The sequence below is a fragment of the Catharus ustulatus genome, chromosome 4, assembly GCF_009819885.2.
Source record: "Catharus ustulatus isolate bCatUst1 chromosome 4, bCatUst1.pri.v2, whole genome shotgun sequence".
NCBI classification, from domain to species: domain Eukaryota; kingdom Metazoa; phylum Chordata; class Aves; order Passeriformes; family Turdidae; genus Catharus; species Catharus ustulatus.
In genome coordinates this window covers 13,940,228-13,948,832 of record NC_046224.1, presented here as the reverse complement: position 1 = coordinate 13,948,832, position 8,605 = coordinate 13,940,228, and positions in this window count along the sequence as shown.

Genomic DNA, 8,605 nt, shown 5'->3' with positions numbered 1-8,605 from the left:
CATTGCTGTCATTTGGCCATTGGCTATGGCTGTGGTAGGTTGAAAAGTTGTTTCTTCACCTCTCCCAGGCAAAAACATCTAGCTGAAAATACCTGGTGGGGGGGAAACCTTTAGCAAGACTTCTACCATGCATTGGTCCAACTTCTTCTGTCATGCTACTTCTTTCTTCTATCTTGTGCAGGAGAGCTTCCCTAAAATTTTTCCTCCTCCAAATTCCTACATTACCTCCTTGTCTTCAAAATCCTTGTCATTAATTAAGTAGTAATCTTACATCTGGGCTCAGTATGATAATTACCCTTTTCTTAGTTCTCCCTGTTGACTGTGTGTTCATCTATCTTCTACTACCACCAGCTCAGATAGAGTTTGGAGTGATATGAAGTATCTCATACACTGAAGAACCGGAATTTTGAAGGACCTGCAGGTGCTACCACAAGGTAAAGAGCTTGATAAGACCATTCCTATGTGTTTCCCAAGTCTTCTAATACATTCAGAAAAGTTCACCACTCCTTTCTCAATACCAACAAGCACTCTCTGACGTACTAAAGAACTGTCTGCCTGTGTCTGAGAATACACAGACAAAATCCTTGAGATCACCCTTCCTGTGGTTCAGGGGCTGGAAGGAGAGAAATGCTAGATCTGCTTCAGAGATAAAACTGATCCACCGTGGCAAGAAGAGACCATCAGTAGAGACCACTGAAGATGGCTCAATCACCTTCTGTTATGATCTACCTTTAACATGGTTTCCAAGTGTAAGCTGGCAGAGGGCTTGCAGTCATGACCCCTTTCTCTTCCCATTAGTCAAGTGCTCCTTTTACATACAGACTTATAATGCAAAATATAGAAAAAAAAAAATATGGCTGCAATTTGAGCTTGATTTTTTTTCCTCTGGGTGGTTTAACAATTAAAAACCCTTATATTATAAAGGATTTAATATATCCATGGGGTGGTATAATTAAAAAATTATTTTAATCTATTACAATGTGTCAGTACATTCCCAAAGAAACTTTGTTTAATGTAACCTAAAGAAGGTTTGGTTTTGGAAAAAAAATATGACCAACCATTACCAAACTATAATAAATTTGTAATGTCTTCCTACTCTCAGGCTCCCCAGGAGGGAAATCAGGATAGCACATCTCAGCAGATGGAAGCATAAATCTGGCTAGGAAGAGAACGCAAGTGAGAAGCATCTTGAGTCAATCTCCTCCAAAGATGCTCGCTGAAAATCTTAAGGTACAAAGTTGAGATGTTCCTGGTTGATAGGAAAAGCTAATAAAATAGAGCAACAATAATTGCTCTCACTCTTTTTCAGTTTTATGCCTCCCAGGGGCACAGACAATCAGGCAGATAAGTTGTAATTTTACACCCCTTTGCACCAGGAGCATTTAATTGATCTGATTTTTACCTGTCACTATTACACCACAGAGAACTAAAACGAAAGAACTATTAAAAGCCTAAAGTATTTTTCATATGTAGGTTGTTTGCATTTTACATGCTTATTTTGAGGCCTTGCATGAAGCAAAAAGTGGGGGTGATAACTCATTACCATGCAAAATTTAAAGATAGAATATTATGAAAAAGGGATTTTTTTGAAAATACAGAATTTTATTCACAACGCAATTTCAGTGAGAAGGTTCTTTGAGGAATTTTGAACACAGTCCAAAATGAATCATACAGATTTCCAAAATAATGACAAAAAAGAGTTTTCTGAGAACACAAATTGTCAAAGTTTATAGCACTTCAAGAGGCCATCACCTTTAAGACGATTTTTCCCCTATTCCCTTCACCTATTATTTTTTTAAATAAAAAGCTGCTTATTTCTCAAATTCATCTCTAAATCCTTTTGTAGATAAATTGGCAATAGAAGAAAGGTGGAAAAGCATCTTATCTAGACAGACAATTTTAGGCAGAGAGGGTTTTTTTCACCAAGTCTGTTCATCTCTAAAAAGATTAATGTGCTCTACAGAGTGATTTTAAATCAAGAATGTATATGACTACAGAAAATCAACCTTAAGCATAGGATTGGGAGGCAACTATGAAATATCTTTTCTCTTTTTACCTTAATTTCAATTTCACCATTAGACAATTGATTTGGGGTGCTGTAAAGCTTTGCAGCAGTGAAGACAAAACAGGATGCAATCACCCACAGATCAGCTCTCTGAGTGGCAGTGTTCAGTTTTTGCAAAGATAGTAAAGAGCAAATATAATATGCAATAGTGATCTGAGCTGGAGGAATAATTATTTATTTCTGCCCCTATTCACAATTCTCTCAGAAGGCCTTTAAGGGGTGAAAGACCTTCCTGTGTATTTGTGCAGAGGAGGAGGAGAACAGCTGGGACAGGACAGAGGCTGAAGTGTGAGCTGCCCACAGGGCTGATGAGGGCCATGGAAGAGTGAGGGTGGGGAGTGATGCTGGGTGGGACCCTCTCTTGCAGCAAAGCTGCTGCTTCCCACGCAGCAGGAAAAGCCAAGGCTACAAAGGTAGAGGGAGAAAATGAGCTCTCCTGTCAGCTCATGCTGCTTGAGTGCTGGCCTGCAGGGTAGCAGAGTATGCTCTTTACATGCCTGCCTGCCTTGCCTGTGCCTGCTGTCACACTGGGTTTTCCAGGAATTATTTTAACTGCCTTTGATCACTGTTATTGCTGTGAAATTTTGTACCCTATTAAGTTCCTGGTAAAATGCCTGTTTTTCTCAGTGCAACTGGATCTGGCCACTAAAAATTGTTTAGAAGTCACAGCATTCATATCAAAGATTCACAGATGTGAAACTGAAATAGATTATGGGAATACTTGGGGTATTTTTTATTCAGAGATATGAATGACTTTAAAATCTCTTTCCTCATCATCCATACAGAAAATCCTGGTACCTGATTTTGATAAACTTCCAGATTATAGCCACAAAGTAGTACTCCTTCTTTACATGCCTGATTCTGCATGTAGACAATAAAATCCAGAATACAAGTAATCCAGTAATCCTTCACCTTTCTATCACCCATCACTTTCCCACTGTCTGAAGATACTGGGATATATGAAGGAGACCTCTGGCTTTCATCATTCACATATGGAGTTGTTCAAACTGATTAGCACTGGCAAAAGTAATCCCTGGGCGCTCAAAAAGAGAACTGACTTCAGGCTTCTCTGTAGAAGCAGTACAGAAAACATTCATGATTTCAAACAGGAAATAGGTAATATTAAGCGTGTCATTTCACAGCAGCTTGTTTTATCTGAGCATTCACTGGGCCAGTGCATCCATACTTATGAGCACACAAATAAGGCATCCTATGCAGGCAAGGACCTCTCAGATACCTGCTAGGTGGTCAGCTGGGAACATGGAATATGTTCTGAGAGCAACCACCTTCATTGTATTTTTCAGTGTACAAAATTACCCTGTAGCTATGAAATAAGTGCAGTGTTAGGGATAACACTAAGTTTGGCTGTGGGGCACAGTGGAAGCCAGATAGTGGGCTGATTCTGTTTCTTCTGTTGGACACTTGCCAATGTTGCTGATGAATAGCAGGGAGGAAATAAATCTGAAAAAGCCCTAAACCAAGTGATCAGATTCATATTTCTGCTGCCAGTTTGTCAGACCATCCATGGAGTTACTACACAAGGTTTAAAAAGAAGAGAGAGAATTTAAATATAATTTTTAGAATCCGTATAACCTCTGAATCTAATAAAGCTTTCACCAAATGAGACATTATATGCAGACTGTTTTGTTACATTTACTTCTCCAGAAAGGCACCCAAAACCTGTGCTATTTGTGCTCTCTGTTTCTGTGGAAACTGTGTGTTGAAGTGGAATAGAAAAAATAGGGAAAAGAGAATGAGAGGTGAAGTGTTTTGGCTGAAGTCCCGTTGGCCAGTCACAGTTTGAGCTGGGCTAAGTCAGACAAGCAAGCCCTCAATACTGAAGTCCAGAGTTTTCTTTCTTCCTCTTCTTGTGGTGAGGGAGGAGCCTGATTCAACAGACACCATTCAGAAAGTGGTTGCTTAACAATTTATCTGGGTTTTCCCCTGTTTTTACTCATATTAAAGAAGTAATATTTACAGATATTTTATGCAGCAATAATTTTAATCAATCAGGAATATTAGAGAATATCTACCTAAAGCGGTAGAGAGAGATTTGCTCAGAAAGGAGCTTTCCATTGATGCACAAGTTTCACAGTCACTGCTTTTTTGAAAAGCACCATTGTGTCCTTGAAAGGACAGTCTCCTCTTCCAGGACTAAAAAGATACCTTTTCATCTTTCTAGGGCTTCCAATACATGCATGTTTTTGATGAATTGCTATGAAAGACAGATAACCTTGACTAATAAACTCAGCTCCTTATTTTCTGTTCCCTAATAATTGGTTCACTGGCAGTCATACTTCTTTTTCCAAGAATAAAAACTTTTCTTTAAAATAATATTTAAATTAACATCTTAATATATTATGATTTTTTTCTGTTATTGACCAGTATTTGCCTGCTGCTTATGGATGTGGGTCCAGGTATAAATTCTACAATTATAAAGTTGGGGTTGATGGCTTTATTCTCCAGAAATAAAAGCAAGAGTGGATCTGTTTCTACCATAGGTACACAAAAAAATGACCAGATTATCATTGCAGTCTGGTGCTCCAGGTTGGAAAGTCTGGGGATTTTCCTGTCTAGCCTCAGTAAATGCTGCTACAGAAAATGAAATGGAAATATGCAGCACATAACATTATGTCCAAAGTAATTCTGAAACTACTGCTGGAACAGATAAAGCAGTTTGGAAGAATGCAGATCCTGGAGGAAAAATTAACTAAGAAACCGACATTATCTTTTCAAATTCAGATATAAGTGTGTGCAGACCCAAAAATTTCAGAATAATTGCTTACAGATAGAAGGTGAAAGGAAAGGCCAAACAGGGAAAGTGCCTATACATTTTCAGGCTTCTGCATGGAGCAATGAACACCACCTACTTCTTGCTCTGCTGCTGCTTCAGCTTCTTCATAGACTCTAAAGTCTATTCCAGTCTCCCTCTAATCTCTATGCATGGGAGTTAGCAGTCAAACATGAAGAGAGTTGACTGGAACAATTCAGGGAACCCTGCAGCCCTTTCCTTTTGTATGCTTGTAGTGTGTTACACTGTGCATGAAAGCAACAGAAAGAGAAAAGAGAAAAAAGCAGAAAAGCAGACAGTTTTTACCAGGCACTGGTGCTGCCTTCATTCTTTTGTGTATTAATGTTTCCATAAACTACAGCTGCGTTGCAAGTCAACCTAACTCTCCAGTTTCACTTTATTTGTAAGCCATTTTAGAACAGTGTTTACAGTTGGCAGGTCTGATTGCACTTCTCCTTAGGTTTTTCAGGCTTTGAGTTTGACAGCTTAAGAAATATCTGTTTGTTGAACTGCTTACTGCTGTTCACTGATTTGTAATGAATAGGAAGTTCAAGCCACACAAAGACATTATAGATACAGTCAGAACATGCCAAAAACACAATACATTGAAGCAACACTTCATTAACCCAAGTTAGGTAGTGCAGAGAAGTGATTACATTTATATCAATATATGCTTTAGGAGACAAATTAGCCTTTTATTCACTGTAATCCATAAAATTCTCCAGGCACAGAACAGAAGGCATTAATCAGCAGCTATCTGGCTCTACACACCTCCTTACAATAGGGTCTGGAACTGCCTTTTACAAACTGAGAAAGTGTGAAAAACTCTTTCCAGTGCAGTATGAAGGTCCCGTTTGAAAACCAGGATGCTGAGCTAGGTAAACAGCCTCCACAGAAACACTGTGCTCTCTGCTGCACTGTAACAGCACACAGCAGCCCTGTGTGGGCAGTTTCTGCACAGAGACTTTCCTATGGACAACACACTCCTCTGCAGACAGAGTGTTCTTTCATAGGTCCATTAAGTTTTCATGCCACTGTTAGTCACTGCAGTTCTATAAATAATAATTCCACTCATTTTCTTGGTGTTACTTTTCCCATTACAGAAATACAGTTGAGGATAGTGTGGCAATTACAATAATCATGTACAAATACATTGTATTTCCAATGCTTTCTCTCTTGCTGACAACTATACTGTCTAATAAACCACCAAAGCTTCTTAAAGCATTTTGAAGCATTCCTCTACAGAGCTGTTCAATTCCATACTTCCTTAGATACATTCAGTCCCTTAAAAAACCTTCCTAAGTGTGTATTTTTATAAAATGCATTTACATAGTGTGTGAACAGTATCTGCATCCTCTAGCAGCACACAGTTCAATTTGTCATTGAATTGATACTTAGAAAAAATGCCCCACAACACACTGCAGACAGATTTTCAGAAGGGTTTATCTCCTGGTATCTAGATCAGCTCCAGGTAGCTCAAGGTAACCAGCTAACAGTGCTGTACCCAAGTTAAAGGAATTTAGGTTCAGGATTTTTCATAACTTTAAAAAAAAATGTGCAAAAATTACAAGGGCAAGTAGCTCGAATCCCCCCATGCTCAATAACAGCATATTGATAAAGGCATGCTCAGTTTTTCTCAGCAAGGTTTGCCATATAAACACACAAGCAGGCAGCTTGAGTCACTGCATGGCTGCAGCTGAAACCATGTGCCTTAAACAAAGCTGCAGCTCAGACTATCAAATACATTATTTGCTTTAATGTACAAGATGGTAGATTCTGATTTTTCTGCTTTAAGTCTAGATAGTTCACATAACTGACCTAGATGCAGGCATACTTTCTGATCTATGAATACTCACAAAAGATCTCTATTCATTTGACTTCAGATATATTTGTACACACTGGTAAAAATATTAACAGATTTAGACATTGGGAAGAATGCAGTTCAGCTAGTCCATGAGAGAGTAAATGAGAAGATCTTGAACTTGGTGCAAATTAGAAAGTATTATCTTAAAATCGTAACTTTGCAATTTTTCTTGCATCTCTCAATTAGAATGAAGGCATAGGATTCAATGTCCCTTTTAAAATTTCTCTTACATATAAATCATAATGTGTTCATTAGCGAAAAATACTTTCTCTTCAGATAAGTTCCATTAAAAATAAGACAGTGCTGAACTATGAAACCACTACTGTGTTTCATTAGTAGTAAAATCATTGTAGGTTGTTTTTTGATAAATTTGTATTCTGTGTTCATTACGAATTCCCACCATGATGCCATCAAAATAGTCTTCCAGTCTTTCCCTTTGCTTCCTGCACTTCCTTCCAATACCCTCAGCTCCCTTCTGTATCTCAGATGCCTTCCTCCCACCTTGTAATTCTAGTAATTTGTACATTATTTTAGTCATTTGTACATCATTTGTGCCCCCTCTGCTTGCCTTTTTCCAGCTTGTTGCTGGGACCACAGTAGGAGAATGGGTTGACTCATTCAAATCCTGCCAAATAGAGTAGAAGGCTTCTCAGTTCTCCTTCATTTGCTGTCAAGAGACACATTAGTAGTGGCTATCCCTAGTGTCCTCACAGTAACTTGGAGACTTAATAACTGGCAGGGAAACCCACTGCCAGCTTCATTTGAAATCAGGCAATTAATTAAAAATATATCAGAGGGAGACCAACTCTTCAGACAAATTTTGTTTTCTTGAAAAATATGCTAAGAAAATACTAATAAAAATCCCACTAGTGAAAAAACAACTAAGATAGCTTTATGGATGTTTCATGTAGATGTTTTAATTAACTTAGAGTATGGGATTGCTTGCACTTAGTAGAAACAAATAATTTTCCACTTCAGAAAAAGAAATTAAGAAGGAGATTAAATGAGTTATGAGATGAATAAGTTACTTAGCGTGAAAACTCTAAAACCTTAACTAAAAATTTCTGGCATTTAAAATGTTCTGGTGCTAATGTTTCTTGACATTTTAAAATTACTGTATTGCAAGCTGTAGTACTTATTCAAAGAAGAGCAATTTGACATATATCTCTGTTTAGGTTCCACACTTTGGGCCCTACAAAAGGATGATTTTCCAATTTAATTAAATGCTGCTTGATTTAAAAACTGTGTCTGTGGTTAACTGAGTGTTGTTCTTCATTAACAGATGTCTTTGTTGTATTGCTTAGGAAACAAACATAAATGCAGCATGACAACAAACATGATACTTTTCAGACAGCTTTTTTGCAAAGTTTTTGGGCATTGCAAACAGAAGTTGGGAGTTAAGGTACCATGACCTTGTTAATTAAAATAAACCTTCATTAAAATATGAGTGTAGTAAAAATAGAGATGTTTAAAGTCTAACTGCATAAATATATGGGGTGAAATATTGCTGTATACAAAGAGGGATGATTATCCAGAGGTCAAGCCTAGAAACCCCTCAAAATAACTCTTAAGAAACAGGAAATTAATGGTACACTATTTTAAGGAAAAAGGGGAAAGAATCTAAAGTGTTTATGCTCTTTTACTGTCTGCTGGGGAAGCATGATTAAGCAGTGATTAAATTTAGAAAAAAGAAGGTTTTTATACACACACTATTCAACACATTATTAATCTGAAACAGTCCAAACTTTCTCAAGTCCAATCTAAAATGCAAAGCGTTGTGCTGCTCAGTGTAACCAAACCCTAGTTCCTTAGTTCTTCCAGATCAGAGACCATATCAGAGCACAGCATTGCTGCTTTCTGGCCTCATGCCCAATTCTTATTCCAC